The 9,691-nt window shown below is 41.4% G+C and overlaps 1 pseudogene; it reads right to left on the bottom strand.

The window, feature by feature from the left end:
- Positions 1-5,671: 5,671 nt before the first annotated feature.
- Positions 5,672-7,242, bottom strand: LOC144522752 (uncharacterized; annotated as a pseudogene).
- Between the last annotated feature and the right edge of the window lie 2,449 nt (positions 7,243-9,691).

Raw genomic sequence — 9,691 nt, 5'->3', positions numbered from 1 at the left:
TTATTTTCTGTAGATGTTTTCTTGACTTTCTTGCCTTCACTCTTTTCTTTACTTAGGCCTTTAGATATATATCTTGGCCTCTGTATCACTTGACTATTTTCTAAGAAACCTTTACAATAAAAAAATGTAAATGTAAAAAACATGATGTCATTTGACTATTTTTGTTCAACCCTAATGTTCTCTTTGGGTTATATCCGGGCCCCCTCTAACAGCTACAAAAACATACTTAGTTTATCACCTTCAAGGGACAGTTCACAAAATTAAAAATACATATCTTTCTTCTTACCCGTAGTGCTATTTATCAATTGACTGTTTTGGTTGCTTAGTGTTGGAGATATTGGCCATAGAGATGTCTGCCTTCTCTCAAATATATAGTGAGGTCAGAAGAAAACAAATGGGGGAAAACATTTGTTTTGCAATGATCATTTTTACACAAGCAGCACTGGGGTCTGTGGCACCCCGAACAATTGGGAAGTAAAGCCAATGTCCAGAAAACAGAGGGTTTAAGGGATCATGAATCGAAAACAGGTAAAATTATTTAAATGTTGATCATTGTGTAAAACAATTGAGTGTATAGCCCTAACAGCTTTCTCAGGTCTGGTAGCATACTTACAATTTCAGTCCACTAGATGGAGGTAAAAGAATCAACAATCAAATAACCCATGAGGAAATCATGGTCAGGTTGTTACTGGGAGGAAAGAACTGATTCAAACTCAAATATTGTGTCCTAGTAGTTATATAATCGAGCTAAACGTTTCCTACGTTTCACATTGTTTCTTCAGTTCTGTTTAATTTACTTGATTTTTTTTTTCTACCAGTTTCCAGACATGAACATTAAAACACATTTGACAACAGTAAGGATAAAAATGCATTACAAGATGGTTTATTATGCAAAATGACATATGTTTAAAGGGGCAATCACCCATCAATTTGCACTTAATTAAAATAAAGTTGAAAGATTTGTAAGTGACATGAATACAGAATGGCCAAAATCAGAATCAGAATGGCCAAAACAGCTGAAATATCCTGACTTTTAGTCCTTAGTATATGATGAACTTGATCTTACATATCCTATAATGCAACTTAATATCTTTCTTTGTTAGACCCTCCCTGTCTGATAAATGCCAAGTCTCCACACTGCAAGTTGGTAATGCAGACTTTCTGTCATACATTTGAAGTCTCCAAGCCCACGCTGAGGGCATAATCAAACTTGGCCCAGTTAAACTGTGCCTGAGCATGTTTGACCCCAAAGCCAGAGTACATTGCTCTGAATGTTTTATTGCAGTGTGAGTGTAGGCCAGGGGGACAATTGTGCTTGGGCACAGTTCAAGGCCACTGGGCCAAGTGTGAGTACACCCTGACATAATCCTGATGACATCATAAGGGGTTATTTTCTCAGACTTGACAAAGCTCTCCCAGAGCCACAGAAGCCATTATTTAGCAGTATAGCAGGGGTGGCTTGTGGCTCGGAGGTACAACCACAAGATTGGCGGTTTGAGCTCAGGTTCCTCCGGCCACATGTGAAAGTGTCCCTGAGCAAGACACTGAACCCCAAGTTATACAGCTATACAAACAGCATCCGGGGAGCCCCAGATGCTGTTTGTATAGCGCTCCACTGCTTTGAATACTTAGGATGGGTTAAAATGCAGTAATTGAACTTCACTACATTGTACTGTCTGTATGTGATGAATACGAGTTTTACGACTAAATAAGTTTTGTATTTACAGTTTGAGATGTATTTACCTCATACTAACTAGTAAATTGATTTTGACATGTAAAATCTGGATTGCCCCTTTAACAAATAAAACACAAAAAGATTAACATGACAAAACTGCATGTTAGGTTGTAACAGATCGAAAGTCTGTTAATTAAGTTATTTTAGATTCAGAATCCCAGCCACCAGCACAGAGGGAAGGACACAAGAAATATATAAAAATAGTATTTTATTATTTTCTGTTTGAAAAAAGTGTGACGTCTCCTCTTCTAAAAAAATGAGACAATTAATTAAAAAGCGTGGATTGTCTAGGTTCTGCCCCAGGGTTAAAGAACACCAAAGTCGAGTCCAGTCTGGAGTCAGCTCCTTGTTTCCCTTGGTGCCGGCACAGGAAGTCTGCTTGAGCGGGGTTGAGTAGCCTACTCCAATTCAGAAATCCAATGCCAGGAGTTCCGTAGGGCCGCTCCGCCACTGTCAGTGGGGAAATAATAAAATCAATGGGCAGCCTACTCGTAGCCCGACAACTTAAAATAGTCTCTGGTGTCTAGCGTGACAACTTTCCTTTCCTAAATTTCATGTGTGCTCATCAACAAATACTGCAGTCACCACTGCTCCGCCGTCGGCCCCTGGCATCAACAGAAAACGGACAACAACTAAAAACTACTCCTTTAGCTCAAATGCTAAAACACACATCAGTGTGGAGGAAAAGGACCATTTCCCTTTAGTCAGAGTTTGTGAGCGTTGACACTGCAGAGTCTGGGAGTCGGCTCCACCAGGGCACAGGAGATTCAGTCAACAGCAACTCCGAGGAAAGAGAAGCTCTGCGATCCAGTCAGCGGCACATCCATCCATCCAGAGCGTTCCACCCGGTAAGGGATCTAGCATCACAGAAGCTGGCAAATTAGATTGCTGATGTTAACGGGGTTCTACAGGTGTGTCAATTAGTTTCTGTTGTTGCAGTTCATGAAAGAGGTAAACAGTACGATCAATTGTCCGACACAATAATAGTCCACAGCAACATCACAACAAACAATAAGGCAAAATCACAGCAATCAATAAAAAATCACAAAATAAGGTAAGGTTAACCATCAATTACACTGCTCGACTTGTTTTACATTATATGACATTAGGTGTACCTTTTGCAGAGGTGAAAGGAACAAAAAACATTTACTCCTTTTACTGTAAAAAAGTCGTTTTTTATGTACTTAACATAAAAAAGTAATAATCGTAATAAACTGTGTGAGAATGAAACACAAGAAAGAGGATTAAGCTGCTGGTGTGTCTGCGGGCGCAGGAGGGCAGAGCTCCAGAGAGGTGACACCCTCCACTCTCTGGAAATGATAGGTGATAAATGTGTACATTGACTTGCTGAGTGTCAGGGGATGGGGGTGTGAGACCCAGCTAGGCCTAGCACTTAGTGAACAGTACAGAAAATGCACAACAATGCAATCCAATTAAGGAGTACATCAATATGGGGCATAGTTATGCTTAGCATTATTGTACCTTAGTACAGTTCAAAAAGGTTGCATCAACCTCAATTAACTGAGTTAATGCATCACGAACGTTGTTAAAGAAAAACTCAGGAGCAGCATAACTCATTTCACAAACGTGAAGAAGTTCGGGAGACTTTGATGAATTACACAGGACCATTTAATGAATTCTCAATTCAATTCAATTTTATTTATAGTATCAAATCATAACAGGAGTTATCTTTACTTTATCTAAGACACTTTACAGATAGAGTAGGTCTAGACGACACTCTATAGTTTACAAAGCCCCAACAATTCTAGTAATTCCCCCAAGAGCAAGCAATATAGTGCGACAGTGGCAAGGAAAAACTCCCTTTTAGGAAGAAACCTCGGCAGACCCAGGCTCTTGGTAGGTGGTGTCTGACGGTGCAGGTTGGGGATGTGATGAACAGTGGCAATAATAGTTACAATAAAGATAATGGAACAGTAACTACAAATGGTAGTCGTAGTAGTTCATGTCATAGCAGGGCACTGCAGGGCGTTACAGGATGTAGCGTGGCATAGCAGAGCATAGCAGGACGTAGCAGGATGCAGCAGGGTTCAGCAGGATGCAGCAGGAGACTGCAGGGCACCGCAGAGCGTAGCAGGGTGTAGCAGGGAGTGCAGCAGGACCACGGCGACAGCTGCAACCAAGATCTTGGTGCCATCCTAATCCAAGGAAATATGCTGGCCAAAAAAAAACAAAAAAACATAAGGACTCCGGGGAGAAAACTCCCCAGATCTAGGTTAGTAACGAGCATTTCTGGGACAAGGATGCACACAAATGGAAACTAATGGAAAGAGAGAGGAGAGAGCAGCTCAGTGTGTCAAAGGAAGGAAGGAAGTCCCCCGGCAGTCTAGAACTATAACAGCATAACTGAGAGAGGTTAAGGAGAGGAGCCTGGTCGGGCTAGAACTCTCCCCAACCAGATCGGGCTGTGCTGGGCTGCCTCCCTCTACTTTGATTATATTATCGATTATATGGTAGATCAATCTGACGACTATGAAGAGAAGCAGGTGGGCAGAGCTAGGCGGACGCTGCAACTCCTCACTCCCTAACTATAAGCTTTAACAAAGAGGAGGGTTTTCAATTTATTCCTAAATGTGGTGATGGTGTCTGCCAATGCAGAGCAGCTAATACAGGAGAAATATGATCTCTTTTCTTAGTTCTTGTCAGAACACACGCTGCAGCATTCTGGATCAGCTGGAGAGTCTTATTTGAGCAACCTGATAGTAAGGAATTATAGTAGTCCAGCCTGGAAGTAACAAATGCATGGACTAGTTTTTCAGCATCGTTTTGAGAAAGGATGTTCCTAATTTTGGCAATGTAACGAAGATGAAAAAAGGCTGTTCTTGAGGTTTGTTTTAGATGGGCGTTAAAGGATATATCCTGATCGAAAATAACTCCTAGATTTCTGACAGTAGTGCTGGAGGCCAAGGCAATGCCATCCAGGGTAGCTATATCTTTAGATAATGAAGTTCGGAGGTGTTTAGAGCCCAGCACAATAACTTCAGTTTTGTTTGAGTTTAACATCAGAAAATTGTAGGTCATCCAGGATTTTATATCTTTAATGCATGGCTTGATTGACAAGTATAATTGGTTGTCATCCACATAACAGTGAAAGTTAATTGAGTGTTTCCTAATAATATTGCCTAGAGGACGCATATATAAGGAGAACAGAATTGGTCCAAGCACTGAGCCTTGTGGAACGCCATGGCTAACTTTAGCATACTTGGAGGATTTATCATTAACAAATTGAGATCAATCAGAGAAATAGGACTTAAACCAGCTTAGTGCGATTCCTTTAATGCCAACTACATGTTCCAATCATCACGGTGTCTGTCCCCCAACTCAGATTGGTTAAATCAAAGGTAAACAAAAGAGGGGCTATACTTAACAACCTAATTGGAATTAAAACAACCACTGCAATGATAGAACAGAATAGGAAAATTAGATTACTTTTGGACTATTAAATATTAGATCTCTGTCTTCTAAAGCAATATTGGTAAACGATTTGATATCAGATAATCAAATTAATCTTTTCTGTCTTACCAAAACCTGGCTGGGCAATGAAGAATATGTCTAATGAAGCCACTCCTCCCAGTCATGATAATACTCAAATTCCTAGAGCCTCAGCCCGAGGAGGGGGAGTTGCAGCCATATTTGACTCAAGCCTGTTAATTAATCCTAAACCTAAACTAAATTATAACTCTTTTGAAAGCTTTGTTGTTAATCTTCAACATCCAACACAGAAAACATTACAGCCAATTATATTCGTTGTTATTTACCGAGCTCCAGGTCCGTATTCTGAATTTTCATCTCAATTCTCTGAGTTTTTATCATTTGTAGTCCTTAAGTCAGACAAAGTACTTATTGTAGGTGATTTTACGGAAGCACAGAGGAGCGCATTGCACTCCACCTCTGATTGCTAATATCAAACTTGGGTTGTCATGGTTTATGACCGATAATAGACTCGGTCAGATTTTTTGATATGAGAGTGGCTCCGTCTCAAGTGGGATGAATTCCGTCTCTCTCAATCAGACCAGGCTTTCCCCAGAACGCCCTCCAGTTATTCACATAGCCCACATCATTAGCTGGGCACCATTCCGACAACCAGCGGTTGAAGGATGACATGCGGCTGTACATTTAATCACCGATCAGGTTTGGCAGGGGTCCAGAGAAAACCACTGAGTCCGACATTGTCTTTGCATATGCACAAAGTGACTTAACATTAATTTTAGTGATCTCCGATTTACGTAATCGGATATCATTACCACCTACGTGAAGTATGATCTTACTGTATTTATGGTTATTTTTAGCCAGCAGCTTTAGATGGGATTCTACATCGCCCGCTCTGGCCCCAGGGACGCACATGACCGCAGCCGCTGGAGCCGCCAGCCTCACATATTGCAGTATAGAGCTCCCAATAACCAGAGTTGGCTTTTCAGCAGGTGTATCACTGAGTAGGGAGAAACTGTTAGAAAGCCGAAGATGCTCCAGTTTAGAGCAAACGCAGCCATGTGCACTCCCTGGTTTAGAACTAATGCTACGCTTCCCTCCTTCAATTGAGGAGAGTTTAGAATTAAACAGTACAGTGTAGGTGCCATCCCAACTTCTGAAGTTCCTGTCTTCCTGAAGGTGTATTTAAAGGGATATTTCACCGTTGGAAAGATGAATATATCTTTAAATTGGGTCACTTATGTAGTAGAAATGTGATTTTTTTGTTGTTGTTGTTGAAATTGGTGGCTTCTAGACCGAGAAAAGCCAGAAAATGTGTTTTTGGCTCATGTGGATAAAAGACACCAAATCCCAGAATGCACTTGCTTCGCTGCTTTAGAGTCCACTCCCAAGCCACGCCTACCATTAACAGACAGACAGACAGTCAACTCAACTCAAGTGTGTTTTATTGTCTATTCAACCATATACACGAAACGTTTCACTGTGGCTCAAGTGGTGTTACACATTTAAAATATATAAAAACGACAATATATAAAAACGACATATGAAACAGGCTACATTTAGTGCACACACACATTATAGGCGCCGTAAAGTTCAGCTAACTCATACTAGCATTAGCGCTTGGTGAGCTTTAAACACAGAGTATAAACACAGCCGTAAATTTGCGTGGAATGTAGAATGTTTGGCATTTAACAGTCACAAACTCCACCAGCAGTTAACAGTTAGTTTGATACAAGCACCCCATTTCTGCACCAGTCCGTGTTAACACAGCCTACCTCCACTAGTCTTAGCTTAGTCCTGGTAGCTGGATAGTCCGGTACACTGTTGTTCAGCCATGTTTCCACAACAACAAAAACACAGCAGTCTCTGAACTTGCGTTGGGAGTTTCGTTGAAGTTGGATATAGTCCAGTTTGTTGTCCTGCTTGCAAGCGGACACTTGCAAGCAGGATTGATGGAACAGGTGGCCCGGCTAGCGTTAGCTTTCTACCTAGCTAGGTCATACTCCAGTACTCGTTCCGCGTTTCACCGCTGAGGATGTCCCCTTACCGGCTAGCGGCATCGAGTAACACCACTGGCTGAGGTGCTGGTCTCCGTAGTAGGCGAAGCTCGCGTAGTGTGTTGAGTATTCCGTCTGTAATAAAGTGTCCTGCATATTCTCTGACCTGTACCAATGTATCTCGGTGGTACACATGTGCACATGTTTGAATGCACATCATTGTTGTAAAAGTTTTCTGCTGTAAAGACGGAGCCTGTTCAGCGAAGCTTCAAGATGGCTGACACTCGTTTTGCTTCGGCAAGCTTCGGGTAAAGACGACCCTGTGGGCGGGTTGAAAACATGCAGAAGTAGTTCCTACTACTGACTGACTGTGCCTCTGGGCAAAAAATCTTCCGATGACGCAAAAATCGTTATTTTCCGTCATCGGAAATTTTTTTCCATACCCACAATACAGAGATCTCTCGTCTCAGGGGGACATGAGGGAGGGAAACATGGTCATTCGAAAATACTACCGTGTTTCTACTGATACAAAGCTTAATGCTAAATCGTATTTAAAGTATCCCTTTAAACTCACTGGAAGTGTTAAGTTTGGCTGAACCTTTAATGTAAACAAAGATATTGCAGGCGTCCAAAACACAGATGCTAAAGCCTAGTTCAGCCTCTCTCTCTCTCTCTGGAAACTATGCAAAAGTGTGGCAGGCCCACCGACCTCCAAAAGGAAACGGTCCTGAAACAAAACGTTCCCTCATCATGCAGCTGCCTAGATTCCCTGAATCTATGGAGGCACAACGTTTCAGTACTCCTCTGCCTGCAAAGGTTATGAGGTTACGTTGGATACTGATCTGAATGAAACCTGGGGTACCACTGTCTCAACTTACATAGCATGTGTTCGTAAACTGGAAATTCCACCACAAACATGACCAGACCAACAAATGGTTCTAGCTAATGTGTTTCATGCTAACATGATCATGTTGGATCCTCCAGCTGTGACTGTGTTCACTCAGGAACTTTTACCTTTGGTGAGTGCGTGAGGCCTTTCTGCTGTTTGTGACAAGAATCCCTGAAGTGACTGCAGAGCCTTATTCAGCTCTGAAAGTAAGAACATTTTGAGTGGACTGTTTATATTATGCTTTGAGAAGATTATTAAGGGCTGTACAGTGCACAAGACTCACAGAATGATGTTCAGACAGGTGAGTACAATATAACTAATTTAACACTCTCTCCAGATGAAAACAACAACCATGTTGGCTGGGCCAGGCCAAGGCTGTAGCTGCACAGATAACATCCGAAATGGGGCCAAAAAAATTATAAATTTTTTGAGGAATTTAAGGAAATCAGAAAATCATTCGACAACGGTAAGGCTGCAACTGAAAATTATTTTGTACTTAGTGGGTTAGGTCCAGTGTTGGGGAGTAACAGAATACATGTACCGGCGTTACGTATTCAGAATACAAATTATGAGTAACTGTATTCCGTTACAGTTACAATTTAAATAGTTGGTATTTAGAATACAGTTACATTGTTGAAATCAATGGATTACATGATGATACTTCTGTTTCACGAGTTTATTCACTCTCTCAATAAATTAAGGCAACTCCATGCATTTCCCACAAGCCCCAATATGAAAACGAAAAAATTAGCTATTTGAGTGATCACTGATAGAGGCAGAGATGGAGCAGGAACCGGCACAAAAGAGCCAGGGCAGGAATGCGTTTCTATCTTGGAAATTCAAACAGCATTTCACATTAAAGAAAGAACAGGGAGAACGAAATATAACCGTGCAACCTCTGCTTGCCAGCAACCAACCTCCTTTCAGAGTCCAAATTACTCCACCTCCAACCTGAAGAAGCATCTTAAAGTAAGTTTTTTTTTAATTAGCCAAGGGTAGTCGTCTGCTGTAGTTCTACTCGTCACCTTGCTATTTTATAGTTGACGTGTGACTTTACATTCTCCTACGTGCTGATTTACTATCCCCAGAGCTGTTGCCCCGTTTGACATGCAAGCTAACGTTAGCTAAAATTAGCTCGTGGTAGCTTAGACTGCGGTTAGATTTTTGTAGTATGCAGGTCGGGACTACAAATACCAAAATCTATCTGCTTGTTCAGGTACACATTCAGCCAGTTGGAACAGAAGAACACACCAGAATAGGCCTGTTTAGTAAGCTGTATGTGATGGCCGCATTCCTACACTTATAAAATGCAATTCAATGTAGAAGTAATCTAAGTATTCAGAATACGTTACTCAGATTGAGTAACGTAACGGAATACATTACAAATTAGAATTTTGGGCATGTATGCTGTAACGGAATACATTTAGAAAGTATCCTTCCCAACACTGGTTAGGTCAAAGCCTTGAGGCTTCAAAACGCAGAAAAAGACAAGAAGATTGCCATTCTGGAGAAATGTGTGGATGATTTGTAACAATACACACGGATGAATGATATTATTGTCTCAGGACTGGAAACCAAACCTAGGACATATTCTCGGGCAGCGGCACTGGTGAGTGGAGAGGA

The sequence above is a fragment of the Sander vitreus genome, chromosome 8, assembly GCF_031162955.1.
Source record: "Sander vitreus isolate 19-12246 chromosome 8, sanVit1, whole genome shotgun sequence".
Classification (NCBI taxonomy): domain Eukaryota; kingdom Metazoa; phylum Chordata; class Actinopteri; order Perciformes; family Percidae; genus Sander; species Sander vitreus.
Note: the sequence above shows the minus strand (reverse complement) of the source record. Positions and strands in the feature narration are given on the sequence as shown.